Source organism: Papaver somniferum, chromosome 1 (genome assembly GCF_003573695.1).
Source record: "Papaver somniferum cultivar HN1 chromosome 1, ASM357369v1, whole genome shotgun sequence".
In the NCBI taxonomy this organism is placed as follows: Eukaryota; Viridiplantae; Streptophyta; class Magnoliopsida; order Ranunculales; family Papaveraceae; genus Papaver; species Papaver somniferum.
Window position 1 is genome coordinate 11,724,159 of NC_039358.1, and position 24,980 is coordinate 11,749,138.

The following is a 24,980-nucleotide window of genomic DNA, read 5'->3' on the forward strand; positions in this document are numbered from 1 at the left end:
AGAATAGCACGTACCCAGCCAGGCTGGTGCATACGTCTCACTCTGTGCCCTTTATAACTGAACCATATTCGCAAAAAGAAGGCCAGCTACTGCTAACCTGGTATGGGTCTCGCATGAAGTAATGATGCTTAAGCACAAACAAATTAACAAATTAAAAAAAATAAAGAAAATCAGAGTCGATCCCTCTTATCAAATCAGGGAAGCAGTCTCATGACCCAAATGCTAACCAGTCCAAAAAAAACAAAAAACAAAAAAATTTGGACCATTTCTCGATTTGTGCGTGTCATCCTTGCGCAGGGGCCATGCTAATCTTCTCTGTATCGTTCCAATTTTATCGGATGTCCCCGAAGGGACGAGCTTATTGAGTAGCTCAGACTATTTGAAGCTATCATCTTTTATAATAGAGACAGTGTGGGACTATACCAATAGCCATAGATACACTCAAAACGCGCTAGTCACAGTTTTTGTGTTCCTTTTCTGGGGCGGAATGTCTACAGTCATAAGTTCTATAACTCCGATACAATCTTTCCAAGATCCTTGCATAAGCCTCAAGGTTGCGCATAGATTTGTAGTTCTGTGTGTGGTGATATTTTGTCTTTCTATTACTAAATTTAGTACAGTATGTTTTTTCCTTCTTTTTTACGATATAGTGGAATAGATTTCGGAATTGTAGAACTAGTTACGTGAGTACATAGTCTATGTGAAGTTAGGTTCACTTGCGGCCACAAGCAAATACTGAAATAGGGTGTGGTGTTGTTCGGCTTGCGAATACAACTGAATGGGTTTTAATGCTTGAAACTGGCAGCTTCCAGATGCAAATTGACAGCCCAAGCAGATGGAAATGGATATTAAAAGACAACTGGTGAATTTTTTTGAAGCTAACTTCAGCCAAGTCATAAAATGCTTAAAATATCACAAGGAGATGATTAGTATATTCAATTTTGAACATAGATGCATGTTCCATGATCTTTTGTGAAGAGTAAAAAAAAAAAGTTTTGGGAGTCTGTCAGACAACCGCACGACCGCCGCAGCAGGCCAAGGCCAAGCTGAGAACGATCATCTACGGCCACAAGGCCTACATCATAGGTCTCTGTGACCATCAATCACGCTCTGGTCGTGCGGTCCTGGTTCATCAACCAGACTGTGGTTCCTGTCTCCTTAGAACTCAAGGATACAGAGGTACGAGCCTATAGAACAGATCCTGTTCAAGTAAGGTCGTGCTCATTTCTGAAATCTAACAGCATAAATACGTGTACTATAATTTGGAGCGTACCGCTACGGGACTAAATGACTATGATTCGATGAGACAATTTACAAGTGGGAACAAATCCTACTAAACTAACAGAAAAGTACACCCAAATCTAAAAGGCCTAAAACTGGTTGGCAATAGTGCCAAGGTGCACATGCCAGAAGGTGTTGCCCCTTCGTATAATCAGAATTCCAGCTCCGCCACTGAGTAGGTGCCACACTTTTTAATGGCCGAGATCGATGAAATTATCAACAATAATAACAAGAGGCCAGCTAGATGCACCTCCTCCATTCATAACTGTGATTTTACTGCAGATCCACTAATTTTACTTTAAGAAAATATCAAGTTTGTCTACAACATCCATTCAAGTTTGTAAAGCTTAGACCATTTATCCTTGCACACTAGTGCTCTTTTCCTGCCAGTTATCGCAACACCTAGTGTTGACATTTTGGCAGCATGGTACTCATTAGCAGTTGATGCAAAGGAATCTGCAAACTGTATTACACTACTCTAGGTACATCGATCCATGGCATGTCTACTCTAGATAATGACCATCTTTTCTGACATTGGAGATTATCCTATTGGAACTTGAATTTGCGAAATTACTATTGACATCACTTAATGTTCTATATACAGCTACTGTGATGCATAATACTTGGAGACCTAGGTTAAAAGATCCAATTAGTTCTCTCACGACACCATTCGCATAAAATTCTCAAGCAGCGCTAGATCCTATCTATGACTTCAGCTCCAACAACGTAATCAACTTCATATGTTCTTGTGGTATGCCACCCTTGCACCAATCTGGAATCTCACTACAAAACCAACCACTTGCAAGAACCCACCAACTGCCACTTACAATCTCGATGAACCTTCAATTGGTGTGGCGAACAGCTTCATAGTATTGCCGTGGCTCAACATTTTATACTTTATAGAGCCTCTGCTGAGTATCTGGCAGGTGTCAGAGTCATGGGGAAACCAAATAGCTTAAGTTCAATGAAGCTGGAGAAAATTGTGTCATAGTGTTCACTTACACAACCAGTAATGAAAGCTTTATGTTTGGTTCCATAATTTGGAGAAATGGTAGATCTAAACTTCCATTGGATTTCAATCTAGTAAGTATTTCATGACTTGATGCAGTGTGAGTAAAGATGGCCTATGTTGCTGGTAGAGCAATTAGCCTAGGGAAGAAAAAACTTGGCTTTGAGAATTGTTGGGTTCCTCTTAGAAAGAGAAACCCTCCAAAAATAAGCGTATGCCGCTTATAAACGGCAAGCACACGGTATTCTTTAGTAAAAGGCGAAAGAATAGTTCGCTTTGTGCTTACCGCACGGCTGCGTGAATCGTTCATTTGAGTGGAGTGCTGGTTATGTACAACGCATTTTGAGTACAGTTTTGTTTCCTAAACCTTGTGGGACTAATCCATTTCACTCAACTGAGACTTGCATCATCACTGTCTATACCAACTAAAGAAGGGAGAATGGGCTTATAAATTTTGCTCATTTGGTAAGGTTACATCATCAAATTTCTTGTATCATGTAGTTCTAGCATTCAACTCATGTTTTTCTCTTGGTTGTTTGTTTCAATTTGTTTAAGAACGAACTATTCATACATACGGATTCCACCCAAATTGTTATCAAGATGCTAACTAGTCATGTTACCGGAGCACAGGGCTCAAACTTTAGACTTCTCGCGTCTCAGCAGCTTCAATTTGCTCCTCCAACCCAAATTATAATCAAGATGCTAACTAGTCATGTTACCGGAGCACATGGCTCAAAACTTTAGACTTCTTGCTTCTCAGCAGCTTTGATTTGCTTCTCCAACTGCAACGAAGAAATGGACAGAGTTATATGGGGCTCACTACAGACTTAAAGCCTGGATTATCATAGTCTACAAATGGGGCTTGAACTACAGACTAAATGCCTCGAATTATCATTATACAACACAAACACCTTTGCAGTAGTGCAACTCAAGAACGACGCATGAGAACCTCAGCAGCAAGCTACTGTGATGGAAACTCCCCCATGAAAAAAAATAATTTAATATCGTGTGAGCCGATGGCTCACATATCAGATATTAAACTGATAAGAACAGATACTACACTTGATCTTAGCCAAAAGGCCAAGATAGGTATGCTTCTCCAAGTCTCACAATTCACATTTTATAGCTTGCAGAACTAAAACTGACTTACAACTTGAACGATGTGGGACAAAATCTACAACACTGAAGCACAACAGCCTACACTTCACAAATATTCAGCGAATAAAGAAAGTTCTGGATTGTCCAAGAGAAGCGCTAGAGCTGCTCAGAGAACTTGCCAGTTATACTGGAACAAGAGCAGCTATATGAAGATAATAAAATCCGTTTTTGTTTCATTCAAGTTCATTGAGATCTTTTGCCAGTTTTTCTTGTACAACATATATCATCTTTGCAAGTCAGCTGAAAACGGCTAAAACCAAGCATACCATCTACATGTACTGGATGTGGCTGTACCTGCCCAGTCAATTGGGTCTGATGGCTGATGGAGTTGTATATACTGGTATATATAGAACATAAGCGACGTAGCAGTTTGTTCAGGCATTCTTCACGTTGAATCGCAAGTGGATTGATCTCCCATAACAGTTGTAGCACCTGTGAACATAATCGAAACCCATTAAAAGGACACCAATCTAGCATACACTAAGCAGAGGAGAAGCAAAGACACAAATACCCATAGGGGAAAATCAGATGGCATGCTAGTCAGGTCTTTAAAGTTTACCACATGATATACCTCCATATAGTTCGTTAGTTATTCAATATGGGAGCCACATCACCATTTCACGAGTATTCAGGATGTTTCTGTTAGTTTTGGAAGGTGAAGTCTGCTTTATAAAAAGAATATCAGAGAGAGAGATGTTTGTAGTTTATGACTGTTTTAGAATTTCATTCTGCAGATTATCGATGCTATGGGAGACAAGGTCGGAAAGCCCTTGAAAGTGGTTGTGAAGAGAGGGAACAATAAGGTAGTGAATTTGACTGTGGTTCCTGAGGAGGCTAATCCGGACTCTTAGTATTAACCTTTTCTGTATATACTTGTTTTCTGAAGACGCCTGTCAGCCAACAGTCCTTTTAGTATTTAATGTGTTATGCCCTTGGGTCATTGTATATATGTTAGTGATATAACCGTTAATGGCTTATGATTCTGGGACCAAAACTTTGGTAGGAAGTTACTACAGTAGAACCTCTATAAGAGGAAATTGGTACAATGGTTATGGCACCCATTTCCTCCATAGTACGGGCGGAAGGTTTCCTCCGTAGATAGAAGATCTCCCATTTTATCCAATTTCCACTTTGGATAGTCTAGCTTGCTAGGTCCGCTCAGAGGGTGGGCTTAGCTGTGTTGTATCAGGTTTTTTTTCTTTTTTTGGTAAACTGTGTATATTTACTTTTGGTAAACTGGCAACTACAGCAGGGGCATTATAAAGATTTTTGTTGGCCTGATATCTTAGCACCTCTGTGTAGAAAGTACTTCTGAGCATGGCCAATAGAGTTCAGGTTCTCGACAACACTGCGAGTCTCGAGATGCTCCTCCATTTGCCTTTGTTGATTTTTTCAAATCCCCAGATAAATTTCCTTAGGAATCACAAAAATCAATTATCAATTACAAACACAACTACACAAACCCGATTATGTAGTATTAATTCCTTGTGATCTTCTTGGGTTCAAGGAACCCCTATTTTTCTTTATGTTGCTGTTTTCATTGTTGTCCGAATCGATCCAGTCTGAGTTGTCAACGATGCAATAAGCAGATTGGCATAGTGCCAAGGTGCACATGCGGTGAACCTTAAGTCAAAGATCCAGCAGGTGTTGCAACACTTCTCTTGATGGCCGAGATGTTTACAAGCTAAAATCATGTTATCATCTTAAAAACATGAGCACCAGGAGAGGCGCTTTGTGAACAGAAAATATGAACAATAACAAGAGGAGGATCAATCAGCAACGGAGAACATGGACTAAGGATGTTCGCTCCTCCTCATCAGCAGTTGGACAACCACAATCAGTATTTGAAACTTTGGGTTTGTGAACATTGGCAGGGGCCGCGCGGACGCGTTCCCCCTCAGTAATAAATTATGACGTAGACTCTCCCTCAATGGGGAGATCTTAGGCGAGCACCCTTCCAAAGTGCAATGGAAGTCACCAACCTAGGCCATGATCCTTCTTGATCAATCATAGACCCCGTCCAGGTAAGTATGTTTTCTAGTCACATTTCAAGCTTCTCTTATAGGATCTTTTTCGTTATCTGTTTTCCTGACTAACCAATGCGGGACTATTATTATCTTTTTTCTGGTGAACATATTACCATTCTCACAAGCAACCCTTTGGATTCACAGACAGATTAATGTCTAAGGTTTCAGAAACTAAATGAGTTCTTTGCTTCATATAAGTCAGATACTGAAGAGTTGATGCATCTTTACTGACGGGAAAGAATGAATCACTCAGCTTCCAGACACTGCAAGGGAGTAGAGAAAAAAAAGCAACAATGTCTAGCGTTCCAGAAGATCTCTATCTTCAAATCCTTTTAGGGCTACCAGTAAAATCCACATTTGTATGCAAGTGTGTTTGCAAAAATTGGTTAGATCTAATTTGTAATCCTCTGTTAATATGCATCTTGATCTGAGTATCCAAAAGAAGAACTATAATCTTATCATAAGTAGAGTGTGCAAATGGAATTCAAGATGGTTTCGTTAAAATGGATTACCCATTGGAATTCGAACCTGAAGGTTATTTGGTTGAATTGAGAAGCTCGTGTAACGGTTTGGTTTGCTTAGTTTATGGTGATCATTTCACCGACTTCATCTAGTGTCTTTGGAACCCAGCCACCAATGAGTTCAAGGAACTTCCCGAACCACCGCGTGCAGATTTGGAAGGCGGTGAGAACTTGAATTTGAAGTGTAATATCTATGCTTTAGATTATGATTACAAGATAGATGATTACAAGTTGGTGAAAGTTGAAGACAAGAGTGGAGAAAGGGATAGTTTATACGCTGGGATCGAATTCCTGGAATTGCCTTCAGACTATCCCTATAGGTTTACTTGTACTATGGTGATTATTAGTGGAGCTCTTCATTGGTTAGTCGATACCTCGACCAAATCCATATATTGGTATCATCTCCTTGGACATGAGTGAAGAGAGAATTACAGAATTACAACTACCCGAAGAACTTACGGGAAAGAAACAGTTTCACAACGTGTGAGAGTGGGAAGGGTGTCTATGTCTACTTGTTAATGCAGCAATGTTCAATTTGATGTATGGGTGATGCGGGAGTATGGAGTTCAAGATTCCTGGTCTAAAAATTTTTACAGTACCCTAAAATCGGTGGGGAGTCACTCTGATGTGGGCTTTCAAGACTGATAAAATTCTACTTAAGATTTCTAGTTACTTAATTCTATATGGCCCGAGGAATGCAAGTAGTCTGACATGGATGAGCAAGAACCGAAAAATATGGGTGACCGAGAATTATGTTGAAAGCTTGGCTTCACTGACGCGCCTTGGGAGGTAAGTAGTTACTGTGTTGCATTTGGTGGACTTTAACGCTCTAGACGCAAGCACCACAAAACAGAAGATATCAACAAGAGAAAGAGGGTAGATGCACCTCCTTCATCAGCAGCAATGATAAAAACCTTCTTAGCTAACTTTGGTAAAATTTGGGCTTGTAAACATTGGCAGGGGCCGCGCGGACGCGTTCCCCCTCAGGAATAAATTATGACGTAGACTCTCCCTCAACGGGGAGATCTTAGGCAAGCGCCCTTCCAAAGTGCAATGGAAGTCACTAACCTAGGCCATGGTCCTTCTTGATAAACCATTGACCCCGTCCAGGTAAGTATGATTTCCGGTAGCATTTCAAGATTCTCTTATAGGATCTTTTTCGTTATCTGTTTTCCTGACTAACCAAGGTGGGACTACTATTACCCTTTCTTCTTTTCATGGGTGAGGTTGAGCGGCTTGGGCCTATAATCTTCTTAGTTCTTTCTTACCAACACAGCGGCACTGCGCCCAAACTGCAGTATGTGTGTGTTGATTCCTTTTGAACTGGAAACTACTGAAAAATACAGTCTATGGAATGAGTTACTACTGTATAACCGTGATGGTTTATACAAATACAGTAACTTGAATAGATTCCAATTTACAAAATTCCTGTTGGCTAGTTGATGTCGAACAAAGAGGAAGAAGTCACTGAGAACGGCATATCCGCAGGTAATCCTTGAAAGAATTGGTGAGGAAACAAGGGCACTCATTAGCTGTGGATGTAAGGGCACTCACCAAGAATTAGCTGAAACTGATCAAAATGTTTTTCTTAGTTTTGGTGGGGGTGTGCCAGGCCTTTGCAGTAGTGCAACATAAAGGCGACACTCGAGAACCCCAGCAGCAAGCTACTGTGATGGGAACTCCCCCATGAAAAAAATTAATTTAATATCGTGTGAGCCAATGGCTCACATATCAAATATTAAACTGATAAGAACAGATACTACACTTGATCTTAGCCAAAAGACCGAGAAAGGTATGCTTCTTCTAGTAGTCGACTTCTCTTTTTATACCGTCTTGTTTCAATTCCTCTGCTCTAGACTAGTCTGTATGGGACTATATTATAAGCTCACCCTGTCGTATAACTGGGACATATCTGAACTGAGGCGAGTCCTTGGGCACTGTATGGGTACGAGTTTAGAGTAGAATTGGAATTCTGTGCAGGTGGGTGCCGTTTAACAAACATACAAAGCTCAGATGGTTTTCTACTTTACACAAATATGAACGATTACTGATTTAATTACTAGGGAATATTACTGAGATCGAATCATCGATTGGTATTCAAAGTTCCGAGTCCCAGTAAACAGGACCCCATATATCAATGATTCCCTATCCACGTACATCCTCAACTTGCACGCTAGTTCTTTTTTCCAGCCAGTTATCACGACACATGGTGTTGGCATTTTGGCAGCATGCTCCCCATTAGCAGTTGATGCAGAGGAATCTGTTAAATGTATTACATTGCTCTAGGTATATCCATGGCCTTTCTACACATTCCGGGGTCGCGGCTTTGATAAAAAAGCAATAGATCCAACATCGCTTATTGTTTTTATAGGTATTGTGATGCATAGTACTTGGAGACCAGCAGTAAAAGATCCAATTAGTTCCCCATGACATCATTCGACTTATAAATCTGGACGCATAAATTCTCAAGCAGCACTAGATCCTATCTATGACTTCAGCTCCAACAACGTAATCAACTTCATATGTTCTTGTGGTATGCCACCCTTGCACCAATCTGGAATCTCACTACAAAACCAACCACTTGCAAGAACCCACCAACTGCCACTTACAATCTCGATTAACCTTAAATTGGTGTGGCGAACAGCGTCATATTATTGCCATGGCTCAACATTTTATACTTTATACACCTTCTGCTGAGTATCTGGCAGGTGTCAGAGTCATGGGGAAACCAAATAGCTTTTTGTTTCCGCGACTAGTAATGAAAGCTTTTTGTTTGGTTCTATAATTTGGAGCAATGTTAGATCTAATGAACTTAAGAAGTTCCCTTTGGATTTCAGTCTAGTATAAGTTGCTAGAACTGACTTTATAACATCGAGGCTTTTTCAGCATAATTGGCTCCAAAATCCAAAATTAGCAGAAAACTCTACCGTTATGCGTGCTCGGACGGGAGGAATGAAGGGATGAGTGACCATCCGAAAAGCTGATGTTGGGTGACCGCAGCGATGCTCGTTAAAAACCTCACACTGCCGGATAACCGCAGTGGCTAAATGGGAACAATAGGCATATGTTGCTGATAAATAGCCGGCCTTGTAGTCATTGCACTGCTCCTGGGTCTTGTGGTACCAGGGCCTACGGCCAAAAAAACATCTTAGCTAAATACTCTAGATCATTTAAACTGGTAGTATCATTTAAATTGGTAGTAATACACTGCAACAGAACAATTTACTCCAAACTGCATGCCCTGATATCCCAAGGACGGTTTACTGGTAAGAGCAATAAGCATGGGGAAGGAAAAGCTGGATTTGAGAATTGTTGGGTTCCTCTTAGAAAAGAGAAACCCTCCAAAAATAGGGGGTATGCCCGCTTATTCACGGCAAGCACACGATATTCTTTAGTAAAAGGCGAAAGAATAGTTCGCTTTGAGCTTACGGCACGGCTGCGTGAATCGTTCAGTTGAGTGGACTGCTGGGTTTCTGTGTTTTCTTTAGAAATGAATGAATTATACAAGTCAATAACACCTTGTTTAATTTTATGATTCTTCTTGACACCATTTCCACCTGAGATATGGGTTCTTTCCATAATTGAAAATGAATTAATTAGGGTTAGAATTAGATAAAACATGCTTGAATCACAGAGATGCAGAGAGAGAAGGGTTAGGGTTTAAGAGATGAACAAAAAATATTAGCTAAAACTTTGGATTATGATCTTTTTAGCTATCAGGCTCAGTCTTCACAGGACCTTCACGAACTCAGAGAGGAAAGTGAAGAGAACAGTGGCTCCTCTCTTTTTCCTGGAGACTTGGAATTGTGTGACTAGTCTCGTGTTATAAGGCGAAGTCCTATGGTACGCAGCTAGATTAGGAGTCCATGTCATCTAGGATAACCTCCAAAGTCCTGTTAGTCATAGAATCAAACAGCGCCCAGCTGAATGGTTCAGCGCCACCAATCTCAGCCGTCAGATAAAAAAATAAATTTAGATATGCTGAACCATTTTGCGAAAAGGAGATTTTTGTGGCGCTGAACCATTCAACGTAACTATCTCTCTGCTAGTTCACATGCGAGCAAATGTTAGCAGAGAGAACTAGTGTTAACAAATAGACAATACCTTTTTTTTGAACTGCAACGATTTTTGGCTAATCTAGCAGTTCAATCTAGCTCATAGGACTAACCCCAAGCCATAGTGTTGTACACTATTTTATTTATTTTTATTTTTATTTTTGTCGATCAACAAATTTTAATTTATTCAAATCAAAATCATAATTATATGATCACTTACAAGAATAACAAAAGCATCAAAGTACAAAATAATCAAAACCCTAATACAAATGAAGATATCAATTAAAAGTAATATGCGAACAGAAATATCTATAAACTGCAAAGATATCTGATTTTGCAAATATAATAGGGAAGGATGATGGTATAATCTGGAATCGATTCCTCCCATTTATTCTGATTTTCTTCTTCTTTAATAAGAGATGTTACTCAGTGTAGTCAAAATCGCTCTCCAAGGCCGATTACTCGCCGAGTAATCGCTACAGGCTATATGACCGAGGTGATTTTTGATTCCAAACCATTTCTGATTTTTAACAGTTAAGGCGGACAATTTTGCCAGTTTGGACCGATTCTTGAGCAAAACGAGTCAATGATTTTTCCGAGTTGGCCTTGCATGCACTAAAATCAGAAAAGAAATTTTTTGTAACTCCTCAGATGAGAGTTATCAAATAGAAAAACCTCTAAATACAAGATAAAAACATTCAATATAATAATATAACACACTTAATTACATGATAGAGTTAAAGTTTAAATTTTAATTAGGTACAAGTCATGACTTATGAAAAGAAATATATAAGTATATAGTAAACATATTCCAAGTATTAGACCGATTTTGGAGATTTATAAGTCCAAAATTATTGTTCCTCGCTCCAAGCTTTCCTGGGATTTCGGGTCCTTTTACTCTTTTTCAAATAGTGGACTTTTCAACCTTTTGCTAGAACTACTTTCACAGCGGAGTACCAAGATCCGTAGCAAGGCGTCCAATGGAGAATCGATCTATAGCAAAGGTTTTGGCGTCTGGTAATCTTGGATCCTTATTTAGTGGGTCCCTTCCTAATAGGCTTGTGGTTCACTGTTCAGGCCAAGCATTCACCAAAAGCAAGAAGTCTTTGAACTTGATGCACAAAGAAAGAGAATGGCGGCAAATAAAATCTTTTGATCCTTCATATTAATTTTTGTTATTCTCCCTTTCAGCAACTTGAACGGGTGGGGGACTGAATGTTACCGAGTGGCAGAGAACAATCTGACGGGGCGCATCGAAGTGATTTTTCTGTAGGTTAAAGTGGTATAGAACCTAGTGAACCGAGCGTACAAAATAAAAAGTTTTATCTTATGACTTTAGTAAGTTAGTGATCAAAGTTGAGAGTTTCATGCAACTTGTTGTAGGTTGAAGTGGAAAACCAGTTACATATGATCTTGATTGGCCTTTCACCCTTAGTATGACGTGGTTTTCAAGTGGCCAAGTGAAAATGCTCAAATGAAGGTGCATTATCAGTGGCTTGGCCAAAGTCAGACATGCAGAGTGACATGTCTGAGTCGCATCTTGAGAAGTGGCATGTGCCAAACAGGGTTTGGATATGGACAAAGATGCGAGATTAACATCAAGAGATCCCAAAAGAGTTTGACATGTAATTTGTATGCACGAGGCGTACAGGCATGCAGGTAAGACTTGCATTAGCACACTTACATCATTGGTAGAATGATGCTCAGCAGTGATGGCACGACTGGCAGACGCAATCATCATGCAACCAAGGCTGGATGACATGTGCCAGGAACATGGCCTTGACGGTTTCGAGTTGGTTACACGGAAGTTGCTTTACTTTATGTATTTCTAAAGTCTAGGACTTGTTTGGCGAGCTTTAGATTGTAGTGGCGTCAGTTGGCACAGTTGGCTAACTGCCTGGCATAAAGTAAATCTATAACTGCTTGCAGTTACTTGTACATAGCTTTTGTAAGGCTATATAAGCCTGATCTTGTGAAGGGATTGGGTAATCCGAAACAAGAAGAGTATGTAACCCTAAGTGTGCAATAAATAAAAGGCTAAGGCCCGATTTAAAGAAAAGTTCTATTGGTGCATATTTCCCTTTGGTTGGCTTATTGTTTATGCATCAAGTGGAGTGTGTGCATTTGATTGAAAGACTTGAAAGATCTGTGAGCAGAACCTCTATTTAGTATGGGATGAATAAATAATTAGTCAAGAAGTTGAAGTATTAGCTAAGTGCGAGTTGGCTGAAATTGTGTTGTGGAACACAATTGCCATTGTCAAGTTGGTTGTAGCATTTGGGTGTTGCGAACCTGTGAAACCTAGCCACAAGTCATCCTCGTATTTTTCCACATACGTCCAACCGAGTAGGACTGAGAACGATTTCGACTACTTTGAATTGCTACCAAAATAAACGAATAACTTGCCCAAAATCTTGTGGATCTAAATGATTCAAAGTAATAGATCCAAATGAACTTTAATTTTGCGTTCATACATGACTAGAGAAGTTATAATCCTTATGTTGAGTCATATCACACTAATTATTCTCTTGTTCATAACTGGCATAGAGAATAGTTTGTGGATGATTTTTCTCATAAAATTATTGTATCTTAGTGACTCTAACATTAAGATCGTTATTTTTAACTTTTTTGATCGTAACTGGCGAGAAGAGTGAAAAATATTGGATATAAATTTATTTTGTTTGTTTGGTCGCATTGTAGTTTTTTTCGGGAATGACATAAATGGGGGAGAGTTCTTTTGAACTTTTGCTTAATGGTAATATCTATGTGGGAGTGCGGATGTGGAATTGTAGGAGATGTTTTCACCTTATGTCTCCTTGAGGAAAACTAAGATTTATTGGTTGAAAGCTTCTAAACTAAAGGTTGGTATGTGTTCTCTAGTCTTGAAACTCCTTTGATTAACTCATGATTATCCATATTTTTCACCTTTCCCAATTTTGTTGATAAAAATGGATAGAATTATTAAGTTACTTCTAGTTACTTCTATATGATTCTATGAGGTGACTATATGATTCTATGAGGTGACTAATTCCTTCTGATGTCTGGCTGAAGACTTTAAACTTAGCACTTCTTGGGAGGTAACCAAATCTCATGCAATACGGTAATATATTTCCTTAACTATTTTGCTTCAAATGATAACAGTTTCTCCTTGTTCATATGCTTTTAATTTCATCTTTAGAACATTGAGAACAATGTTAGATTTAAGTTTGGGGGTATGGGATAAACTTTTTAGTTGTAATAAATAAACTCGAGAGCCTATAAAATATGTTTATTAAGGATGGCACTACATGAAGAACTTCTGAGAACGGCATATCCGCGAGGGGATCAGGGAATCCTTGAAAGAATTGGTGAGGAAACAAGGGCGGCTGTAAGGGCACTCACCAAGAATTAGCTGAAACTGATCAAAATGTTTTTCTTAGTTTTGGTGGGGGTGTGCCAGGCCTTTGCAGTAGTGCAACGTAAAGGCGACACTCGAGAACCCCAGCAGCAAGCTACTGTGATGGGAACTCCCCCATGAAAAAAATTAATTTAATATCGTGTGAGCCAATGGCTCACATATCAAATATTAAACTGATAAGAACAGATACTACACTTGATCTTAGCCAAAAAGCCGAGAAAGGTATGCTTCTTCTAGTAGTCGACTTCTCTTTTTATACCGTCTTGTTTCAATTCCTCTGCTCTAGACTAGTTTGTATGGGACTATATTATAAGCTCACCCTGTCGTATAACTGGGACATATCTGAACTGAGGCGAGTCCTTGGGCATTGTATGGGTACGAGTTTAGAGTAGAATTGGAATTCTGTGCAGGTGGGTGCCGTTTAACAAACATACAAAGCTCAGAAGGTTTTCTACTTTACACAAATATGAACGATTACTGATTTAATTACTAGGGAATATTACTGAGATCGAATCATCGATTGGTATTCAAAGTTCCGAGTCCCAGTAAACAGGACCCCATATATCAATGATTCCCTATCCACCTACATCCTCAACTTGCACGCTAGTTCTTTTTTCCAGCCAGTTATCACGACACCTGGTGTTGGCATTTTGGCAGCATGCTCCCCATTAGCAGTTGATGCAGAGGAATCTGTTAAATGTATTACATTGCTCTAGGTATATCCATGGCCTTTCTACACATTCCGGGGTCGCGGCTTTGATAAAAAAGCAATAGATCCAACATCGCTTATTGTTTTTATAGGTATTGTGATGCATAGTACTTGGAGACCAGCAGTAAAAGATCCAATTAGTTCTCCCATGACATCATTCGACTTATAAATCTGGACGCATAAATTCTCAAGCAGCACTAGATCCTATCTATGACTTCAGCTCCAACAACGTAATCAACTTCATATGTTCTTGTGGTATGCCACCCTTGCACCAATCTGGAATCTCACTACAAAACCAACCACTTGCAAGAACCCACCAACTGCCACTTACAATCTCGATTAACCTTCAATTGGTGTGGCGAACAGCGTCATATTATTGCCATGGCTCAACATTTTATACTTTATACACCCTCTGCTGAGTATCTGGCAGGTGTCAGAGTCATGGGGAAACCAAATAGCTTTTTGTTTCCGCGACTAGTAATGAAAGCTTTTTGTTTGGTTCTATAATTTGGAGCAATGTTAGATCTAATGAACTTAAGAAGTTCCCTTTGGATTTCAGTCTAGTATAAGTTGCTAGAACTGACTTTATAATACCCCAATATTCCGTAGTGGTTGGCCGAATGAAATATAAGTAAAGTAATGGTTTGTATTTTCGTAACCTTAGGCAAACCCTTTTCTGGCGACTTCGAGAAAGAAAGTGGCTCCGAGTTCGAAACCTGGGCGGGAGTGGACTACTATAAGTCAGAAACTTCGTAAGAATGATGAATAAACCCATTTACAAGTAAGATTCCGTCGAAATATTCTCTGAAACCTTAAACAAATCATATTCCGGCGACTTCGAGAACGAAAGTGGCTCCGAGTTCGAAACCTAGCCGGGAGTGAACTACTATAAGCCAGAGACTTCGTAAGAACGATGAATCTACCCATTTACAAGTAAGATTTCATCAAAATATTCTTTGAAACCTTAGAAAAACCCTTTTCTGGCGATTTCAAGAAAGAAAGTGGTTCCGAGTTCGAAACCTGGCCGGTAGTGGACTAATATAAGTCAGAAACTTCGTAAGAACGATGAATCCACCTATTTACAAGTAAGACTCAATCAAAATATTCTCTGAAACCTTAGACGAATCCTTTTCCGGCGACTTCGAGAACGAAAGTGGCTCCGAGTTCGAAACCTAGCTGGGAGTGGACTACTATAAGTCAGAGACTTCATAAGAACAATGAATCCACCCATTTACAAGTAAGATTCCATCGAAATATTCTCTGAAACCTTAAACAAACCCATTTCTGTCGACTTCGAGAATGAAAGTGGCTCCAAGCTCGAAACCTGGCCGGAAGTGGACTACTATTAATATGAATTCATTGAAATGAGAACCCTAAAATTAATATGAATTCAATTAAAATTGAAGAAATTGGACCCGCGAATAATCTAAATTTGACAAAATATGATATTCAATCAAATTTAAATTTTACACTTCTATTTTGTGCCCAAATAATGTCGATCGACGTTTTTGCACATTTAGCCGATTTGCGTGCGCATTTTTTGGAGGGACGAAGGGTTATAGGGACATCCCATTTATGTCCACATAAGAAAAGTCGTCAAATGCATGTACTAAATATGAACTTAACTAGTCCAAGAAATCTTGGAGATAGTATCTTAAGATTAGTTCAAGTGCATCTTAATTCACCTTCTATCTTGGAGAGGGTATCATAAGAAAGTGTGTTTTCTTTGTGCTTTATCTTCGTGCATTTGTGCTTTCTCTTTGTGTTTTCGGATTGAATTTCGACTAGTCACATAGGTCATGAAATAATTTAGAGTAGTCACACAGGTCATGAAGTAGTTTTAGTTCACACACACAAATTCGTCATCTTAGAGAAAGAAACTTGCTCGGAGATCGAAACTTCTTTGTGATTTGATGTATCATGCTAAGTTTGAAGCCATAACCCTCCCGGAGCTTCGTGGTTCATAGTTTCTATGCCGTTATACCAAATTTGAAGTTCAAATCCATACTGATCTTCATATTTATCTATAATGAATAGTAGAAATTACTTCATGACCTATATGACTAGTAGAAATTACTTCATGACCTATGCGGCTAGTCGAAATTCAAACCGGAAACACACAAAGAAAGCACAAAAACACAAAGAAACACACCAATTATCGATTTCATTTTTCATTTTCCCGATTCATTCTTATGTATTTTTTGGATTTTTTTATATCATAATGTCGATAACAATGTCCTAAATTTATTAATATTTTTTTTGGATTTTTTTTCGTGTCAAATGTTGATAAAAAAACCGGATACATGAGTTCGTATTAGCACAAACAGAAAAAGACTTACTTATCAATCCGCATGAACATCCCAAATATAATATCAACCGTCAAGATATTTTTCTTGATCCGTATGAGTGGATCAAACGAAATGTGGTCCGTCGATAATTTTAGTTTTCATTTTGGTTGTATCATCAACTACTCGAACTCTAATTCCTTTTGGTTCTCTGTTTCTTTCTTCCTCTCCTCCGAAGCACACCGTCGGCGCTGCATCACCACCGCTGCTCTTCTCTCAATCCCTCTTATTCATCTCCATTTCTTGATAGAATCGACCCATCTTAATTCTCATCTGAAATTTCTGGTGAAAATCATCACAACCTCAGTCACAGAAACTCATCAATTGAATACCTCAGATCCACCTTCTACAAACCCTAAATCAAACGAACCCCGATTTCAATTCGTAATCTGCTACTGATTTCTTCTTTCACCGATTCAATCTCAGAACCCCTTTCAATTTTTCATTCAACATCTAACCTAGCCATAAGAATCATATCTCTCCATCCCTGAACATCGAATAAATAACAGAAAATTCGTTATCTCTTCCATCTCTGATTAAAGTTTCTTAATCATGGGTTCGATTTGTGGAATTGGTGTTGCTGCTGCTAGAAATCAAGATGGATGGTGAATTACAGTTAGGGTTTGAACAAGAAATTGGAGATGAAGATTTTAACTGAACTGTTGATGGAATTGATTACAGAAAAGAAGGAATTGAAATCAAGATGGATGGTGAATTACAGTTAAACCCCATCATTTCTAATGTTTATAATTTTGTTTTCGTGGCCATACGAACACTGAAGTTCGGTCTTACAAAGATCATGAAAGTAAAATGCTTAAGAAACTAAAGAAATCAATGTTTTTAGGGATTTTTTTTCTCTGATTGTGCGGATTTTTATGGGATCCCATATTATGAAAATGTAGTTTCAGATGTAATTAGGATTTTAGAGGGGTTTTTTGTTTGGTAATACTTGTCTGAGGCTTTAAGCATCTCATTTTGATTGTTTGATAAACATTTTGTTCCATGCTTATTATGTGTTTGTTAATATTCCTCTGAGAAATAATTATTTTGAAGTGATTTATAGTGTGATTCATTCAGTAACTTGAAGGAAGTTCTTTGATAATATAGTTGGATTATAGTAGCCTTTGATAATATGGTTGATTATAGTAGGTCTTTCTCTGTATTGTTAGCATGGGAGATGAGGGTAAAGTTGTTAAAGTTTTGGTGAATTGAATATGGTTTAGTCTTTCATTCGTAGTCACTTATTCATTTTTGTTTCTTTCATAGTGTTTACATTGGGATGAGCTAGAACGGGATTATCACAAAGTCTTGGCGAGGTGATCCCTTTCACTATTCTCTGCAAGGTAGAAGTGTTATTGCAATTCTGGCGAGTTGAAATTTAAGTCACTTGACTTCTTACATTTTCTCAATTACCTTGTGTTGGTTTGCTAATTTATGCAAGTGGTTAATTGCAGGAACAAGGCAAATTAGTTCTATTTGGTAATACTTGCAAGACGATGTTCGAATCAATCATATTTTTGTTTGTCATGCACCCATTTGATGTTGGAGATCGATGTGAAATTGATGGAGTTCAGGTAATTCTTTTTACCGAGTATTATCTTTCTTTTTTGGAAATGGCCTTGTTGAATGTTTTCTCAAGAAACTCGTTTTCATTGAAATTTCAGATGGTAGTTGAGGAGATGAATATTCTCGACAATCAAAAGCTAATCTATATGTAGGTAGGACATTTGTGTCCACCTTCATTACATTTTTGGATCATACTAGGTGGTTCAAACTACCTGCAATGAACCCCATTTGCTAAAATATCTGCACAAGCATTTCCCTATTTGTGGATATATGATTCGTACTGTTCAGTTGATTGATAGTTGCATTTTCTGTAGGAATTGATGCAGAGGTCAAGGACATGTTATCCATTATGTTCAGTTGATGATGTGAGCTCCCAAGATTTTGAAGCGAGCTACCAGCCAAAGACTGATTTCTTGAAAGCGTTTGCAATTGTTGGAGCAGCTGCGACTGGGGCTGTGGCAATTAATCACTCATGGGTTGTTGCCAATCAGGTCCATCCCCATGTTTTGTTTGCCTGAATCGTCATTTAAATTGTGCTTTCTTTGATTGCTTATGAGTAGAACCATTGCATATAGCCATATAGGTTAAGTTTCTCTTTAATACTGTTCGTTGTTTATCTCCATTGAAGTGCCTAGACATGCAAAAGAACTTGCTGACACTGGTTTAACTGGAAGTTGTATCATGGTACAGGACATAGCCATGGCATTGGTATTCGGATTAGGATATGCAGGGATTATCTTTGAGGAATCTTTAGCATTCAATAAAAGTGGAGTTGGATTATTGATGGCAATTAGTTTATGGGTTATCAGAAGCATCGGGGTAAGATTCATTTCAATTTCTTGAGATTTCAGCTTAATGGGAAAAGTATATAGAAAGATGATACTGGCTATTTTCTTTTTCGAAATAATCAGCTGCTCCTTTCATTTCTAACCTCTCTTATCTGAAGGTTTTCATGTTTGTTTCTTTCCCCTATTAAGTTCTTATTTGGGCACTGACTCTTACCCCTTAGAATTGTCTCATGCATATCTTCTAGGAAATTTAAATTTGTATAGGAATGATGGACGCACAAACTTTCAGTAACATTTTCAACCTGTTTGTATGATAACAAACTTTTGAGCAACTCGGGAAGATATGATTATTGCGCGTAGTTTTCCATTTTCAGGATCCATTAATTCTTTTTTTCGTTGATGTTTTAAATGCCTGCATGCTTTTGTGTTGTCAAACTATGATTTGTTATGAACTATTTTTTGTTTCCAGATTTTGGGTTCTTCGATGATACATGGAAACCTAATTTAGGGCAGTATTTGATCAATTTATCTTTTGTTTTTTTACTCTAGTTACTGCATTTTGAATGAAAATTCTGCTTATTCTATTACTGTAGTTTTGTTTTGTTGTCTTTTCTTCATTTTCTTCATAGTAGCTACATAATCTTGAATTTTGATTTAGTTGCTTTTTTTTACAACTTGTATGCAGAAAGAGATGAACCAGATCAGTGAGCAGGTTCGCCGAGGAGAAGTCAACTACACACCTGAGGAAATATATGCAATGGTTGTTGATCCACGTCGTATAGGGGCTAAGCGTACTCGTAAGTCAAAAGTTGCTGCCCGCTTCAGTTTATATGAGAAAAATGAAGCACAAATGGTTGCTCTCCAAGAACAGTTGGACTCTGAAAAGAAGAAAGTTGCGAAGCAAGACAAAGAAATCTCAAAGCTTCAAAAGAGGGAGCGTAATCTCAGAGAGTACTTGAATGATGTTTTGCAGACGCTTGGTTGTCAACCTTTGCCAGATGATTCAGAAGATGAGTCCCAAAATGAAGGTGAACATGAAGTTGATGATCGATTTACTTGGGATGATGTGCAAGAAGATGAAAATGGCTATGCTAGGGACGATGATGATTTGCAAGAAGATGAGAACAATTATGTTGGGGACGATGATGATTTGCAGGCAGATGGATGTGCTAATGATAATTAGGAGAATGAATTGTGAGGGGAGGATGAATATGATGAATGTTGAATGTGCAGTTTTATTTTGGTGAACATACAGGTCCATTGCCTTCACTGGCTCCTTTTGTTACTTTTTTGTGTGGACCTGTATGGACCTGTATGGTTCTTGTTCTTTTCGGGGATGGTTTGCAAACAATTTGGTTAACTCGATGGTTTTTGTTTTTTTGTAACAAGTTAATTTGCTTGGGTGGGGATACTGATACCACGTGTAATTAAGGAATGGTTTTAATTAATTGGAAGTGGATAATTATGATTATGAAATCTTAATTAGTAATTACCTTCAGTATTAATTTTTAAATGTAATTAATTTTCGGATTTCTAAACCAGGAGTACAAAAATTTGGTTTAAGCAACCAACTTCAGGCCATGTATAGGTATTTTAAATGCTCTTGGGTTGCTTGGTCTAGCTATAAAGCAATCAGAATTTATTTTAATTGCTCAAAGGGTACTTGGTCTAGCTAAGAAGCGATCAGTATTTCACTCTCTAGTTTTGGTTGGTCTATCTATGAAGCGATCGGCGTTTCACTTGCTCAAGTATGGTTGGTCTAACTCTAAAGCGATGGTTATTTTTCTTGTTCTAAGCAGGTCGGTCTAGCTATGAAGCGATGATTAATTTGCTTGCTCTAGGTTAGTCGGTCTAGCTATGAAGCGATGATTATTCTGCTTGCTCTAGGTGAGTCGGTCTAGCTATGAAGCAATGAACAAAGGAGATTCTACATGATAGTTGGTTGATTATTAAAGCAATTGCCTAGCTGCTCTAGACCTATAGAGATCTCACCTTTTGCAACTTAAGAGCGAGAGCCAAATTAAGTCGCTCTAAGGGTTAGAAAGGTTGCTTAATCCAGTTTTTCTTGTAGTGACTGCAACAGAACAATTTACTCAGTGACTGCAACAAAACAATTTACTCCAAACTGCATGCCCTGATGTCCCAAGGATGGTTTACTGGTAAGAGCAATAAGCATGGGGAAAGAAAAGATGGATTTGAGAATTGTTGGGTTCCTCTTAGAAAAGAGAAACCCTCCAAAAATAGGGGGTATGCCGCTTATTCACGGCAAGCACACGGTATTCTTTAGTAAAAGGAGAAAGAATAATTCGCTTTGAGCTTACCGCACGGCTGCGTGAATCGTTCAGTTGAGTGGACTGCTGGTTATGTACAACGCATTTTGAGTACAGTTTTGCTTCCTAAACCGGGTGGGACTAATCCATACTACTGATGACTAGCATACTTCAAACATCCATGTTATAGAAAAAAACTACAGATATATAAAAATCTAAGAGTACAACAGAAGACATACCTAGAATCGAGGCATTACCAGCCTAGCCTCAGCAAAAAAGATCAAGTTGTTTGGCCACTATATAACCCAACCCAGTGTATATAACTCGCCATTCTTTTGTCAAAAGATATCTGAAGGCCCAAAGCAATGGAACCCATCATTTATTTCCCCCCACTCCATTCCTATGCTATTACTACTATCTGAGGGTGGAGATTCTCCCAATTTCCCCGATTAGACTCATGATAACCAAAACAATCTTGTGAGTCGTTTACCGTCTAAAAAAACCATCCCAACTGCTCATTTTAGCAAGATTGGAGAAATTGATTAAATTTCAAAACAATCTTGAGTGGTTTTTCTTCTTTCTTTCCTTCTATACAGATTCCACTACTATTACTTTCTGAATTCATCTTAACTACAATGTTTTTTTCAGATTGAGACATGGAGGGTACGGAATGAACTTGACATACCTTTTCTTTAGCTGAATCTTTAGAAGAAATTTTATCTTGGTTTTCTGTGTTTTCTTTAGCAATGAATGAATTATACAAGTCAATAATACCTTGTTTAATTTTATGATACTTCTTGACACCATTTCCACCTGAGATATGGGTTCTTTCCATAATTGAAAATGAATTAATTAGGGTTAGAATTAGATAAAACATGCTTGAATCACATAGATGCAGAGAGAGAAGGGTTAGGGTTTAAGAGATGAACAAAAAATATTAGCTAAAACTCTGGATTATGATCTTTTTAGCTATCAGGCTCAGTATTCACAGGACCTTCACGAACTCAGAGAGGAAAGTGAAGAGAACAGTGGCTCCTCTCTTTTACTTGGAGACTTGGAATTGTGTGACTAGTCTCGTGTTATAAGGCGAAGTCTTGTGGTACGCAGCTAGATTAGGAGTCCATGTCATCTAGCATAACCTCCAAAGTCCTGTTAGTCATAGAATCAAACAGCGCCCAGCTGAATGGTTCAGCGCAACCAATCTCAACCGTCAGATCAAAAAATAAATTTAGATATGCTGAACCATTTTGCGAAAAGGAGATTTTTGTGGCGCTGAACCATTCAGCACAACTATCTCGCTGCTAGTTCACATGCGAGCAAATGTTAGGAGAGAGAACTAGTGTTAACAAATAGACAATACTTTTTTTTTGAACTGCAACGATTTTTGGCTAATCTAGCAGTTCAATCTAGCTCATAGGACTAAGCCCAAGTCATAGTGTGGTACACTATTTTTTTTATATTTATTTTTATTTTTGTCGATCAACAAATTTTAATTTGTTCAAATCAAAATCATAATTAAATGATCACTTACAAGAATAACAAAAGCATCAAAGTACAAAATAATCAAAACCCTAATACAAATGAAGATATCAATTAAAAGTAATATGCGAACAGAAAGATCTATAAACTGCAAAGATATCTGATTTTGCAAATATTATAGGGAAGGATGATGGTATAATCTGGAATCGATTCCTCCCTTTTATTCTGATTTTCTTCTTCTTTAATAAGAGATGTTACTCAGTGTAGTCAAAATCGCTCTCCAAGGCCGATTACTCGCCGAGTAATCGCTACAGGCTATATGACCGAGGTGATTTTGGATTCCAAACCATTTCTGATTTTTAGCAGTTAAGGCGGACAATTTTGCCAGTTTGGACTGATTCTTGAGCAAAACGAGTCAATGATTTTTCCGAGTTGGCCTTGCATGCACTAAAATCAGAAAAGAAATTTTTTGTAACTCCTCAGATGGGAGTTATCAAATAGAAAAACCTCTAAATACAAGATAAAAACATTCAATATAATAATATAACACACTTAATTACATGATAGAGTTAAAATTTTAATTTTAATTAGGTACAAGTCATGACTTATGAAAAGAAATATATAAGTCTATAATAAACATATTCCAAGTATTAGACCGATTTTGGCGATTTATAAGTCCAAAATTATTGCTCCTCGCTCCAAGCTCTCCTGGGATTTCGGGTCGTTTTACTCTCTTTCAAATAGTGGACTTTTCAACCATTTTTGCTAGAACTACTTTCACAGCGGAGGACCAAGATCCGTAGCAAGGCGTCCAATGGAGAATCGATCTATAACAAAGGTTTTAGCGTCTGGTAATTTTGGATCCTTATTTAGTGGGTCCCTTCCTAATAGGCTTGTGGTTCACTGTTCAGGCCAAGCATTCACCAAAAGCAAGAAGTCGTTGAACTTGATGCACAAAGAAAGAGAATGGCGGCAAATAAAATCTTTTGATCCTTCATATTAATTTTTGTTATTCTCCCTTTCAACAACTTGAACGGGCGGGGGACTGAATGTTACCGAGTGGCAGAGAACAATCTGACGGGGCGCACCAAAGTGATTTTTCTATAAGTTAAAGTGGTATAGAACCTAGTGAACCGAGCATACAAAAGAAAAAGTCTTCTCTTATGACTTTAGTAAGTTAGTGATCAAAGTTGAGAGTTTCATGCAACTTGTTGTAGGTTGAAGTGGAAAACCAGTTATATCCGATCTTGATTGGACTTTCACCCCTAGTATGACGTGGTTTTCAAGTGGCCAAGTGAAAATGCTCAACTGAAGGTGCATTATCAGTGGCTTGGCCAAAGTCAGACATGCGGAGTGACATGTCTGAGTTACAGCTTGAGAAGTGACATGTGCCAAACAGGATTTGGATATGGCTAAAGATGCGAGATTAACATCAAGAGATGCCAAAAGAGTTTGGCATGTAATTTGTATGCATGAGGCGTACAGGCATGCAGGTAAGACTTGCATTAACACACTTACATCATTGGTAGAATGATGCTCAGCAGTGATGGCACGACTGGCAGACACAATCATCATGCAACCAAGGCTGGATGACATGTGCAAGGAACATGGCCTTGACGGTTTCGAGTTGGTTACACGGAAGTTGCTTTACTTTATGTATTTCTAAAGTCTAGGACTTGTTTGGCGAGCTTTAGAGTGTAGTGGCGTCAGTTGGCACAGTTGGCTAACTGCCTGGCATAAAGTAAATATGTAACTGCTTGCAGTTACTTGTACATAGCTTTTGTAAGGCTATATAAGCCTGATCTTGTGAAGGGATTGGGTAATCCGGAACAAGAAGAGTATGTAACCCTAAGTGTGCAATAAATAAAAGGCTAAGGCCCGATTTAAAGAAAAGTTCTATTGGTGCATATTTCCCTTTGGTTGGCTTATTGTTTATGCATCAAGTGGAGTGTGTGCATTTGATTGAAAGACTTGAAAGATCTGTGAGCAGAACCTCTATTTAGTATGGGATGAATAAAGAATTAGTCAAGAAGTTGAAGTATTAGCTAAGTGCGAGTTGGCTGAAATTGTGCTGTGGAACACAGTTGCCATTGTCAAGTTGGTTGTAGCATTTGGGTGTTGAGAACCTGTGAAACCTAGCCACAAGTCATCCTCGTATTTTGCCACATACGTCCAACCGAGTAGGACTGAGAACGATTTCGACTACTTTGAATGTCTACCAAAATAAACAAATAATTTTCCCAAAATCTTGTGGATCTAAATGATTCAAAGTACTAGATCCAAATGAACTTTAATTTTGCGTTCATACATGACTAGAGAAGTTATAATCCTTATGTTGAGTCATATCACACTAATTATTCTCTTGTTCATAACTG

General features: G+C 38.4%; 10 non-coding genes across 10 annotated transcripts; all 10 read right to left on the reverse strand.

Moving 5' to 3' along the window:
• Positions 1-251: 251 nt before the first annotated feature.
• LOC113341279 lies at positions 252-354 on the reverse strand. Its single transcript, XR_003355853.1, has one exon. It is a non-coding gene; the product is annotated as a U6 spliceosomal RNA (small nuclear RNA).
• Positions 355-1,000: 646 nt separating this feature from the next.
• LOC113342577 lies at positions 1,001-1,219 on the reverse strand. Its single transcript, XR_003356737.1, has one exon. It is a non-coding gene; the product is annotated as a small nucleolar RNA U3 (small nucleolar RNA).
• Positions 1,220-2,466: 1,247 nt separating this feature from the next.
• LOC113341176 lies at positions 2,467-2,585 on the reverse strand. The gene has a single exon (XR_003355808.1). It is a non-coding gene; the product is annotated as a U5 spliceosomal RNA (small nuclear RNA).
• A 599-nt stretch (positions 2,586-3,184) lies between these two features.
• On the reverse strand, positions 3,185-3,383 carry LOC113340991. The gene has a single exon (XR_003355712.1). It is a non-coding gene; the product is annotated as a U2 spliceosomal RNA (small nuclear RNA).
• Positions 3,384-5,318: 1,935 nt separating this feature from the next.
• LOC113345249 lies at positions 5,319-5,480 on the reverse strand. The gene has a single exon (XR_003358046.1). It is a non-coding gene; the product is annotated as a U1 spliceosomal RNA (small nuclear RNA).
• Positions 5,481-6,952: 1,472 nt separating this feature from the next.
• On the reverse strand, positions 6,953-7,114 carry LOC113345256. Its single transcript, XR_003358048.1, has one exon. It is a non-coding gene; the product is annotated as a U1 spliceosomal RNA (small nuclear RNA).
• Positions 7,115-7,594: 480 nt separating this feature from the next.
• LOC113340981 lies at positions 7,595-7,792 on the reverse strand. Its single transcript, XR_003355708.1, has one exon. It is a non-coding gene; the product is annotated as a U2 spliceosomal RNA (small nuclear RNA).
• Positions 7,793-9,313: 1,521 nt separating this feature from the next.
• Positions 9,314-9,435, reverse strand: LOC113341241. Its single transcript, XR_003355841.1, has one exon. It is a non-coding gene; the product is annotated as a U5 spliceosomal RNA (small nuclear RNA).
• Positions 9,436-13,476: 4,041 nt separating this feature from the next.
• LOC113340965 lies at positions 13,477-13,674 on the reverse strand. The gene has a single exon (XR_003355698.1). It is a non-coding gene; the product is annotated as a U2 spliceosomal RNA (small nuclear RNA).
• Positions 13,675-21,066: 7,392 nt separating this feature from the next.
• Positions 21,067-21,187, reverse strand: LOC113341209. The gene has a single exon (XR_003355826.1). It is a non-coding gene; the product is annotated as a U5 spliceosomal RNA (small nuclear RNA).
• Between the last annotated feature and the right edge of the window lie 3,793 nt (positions 21,188-24,980).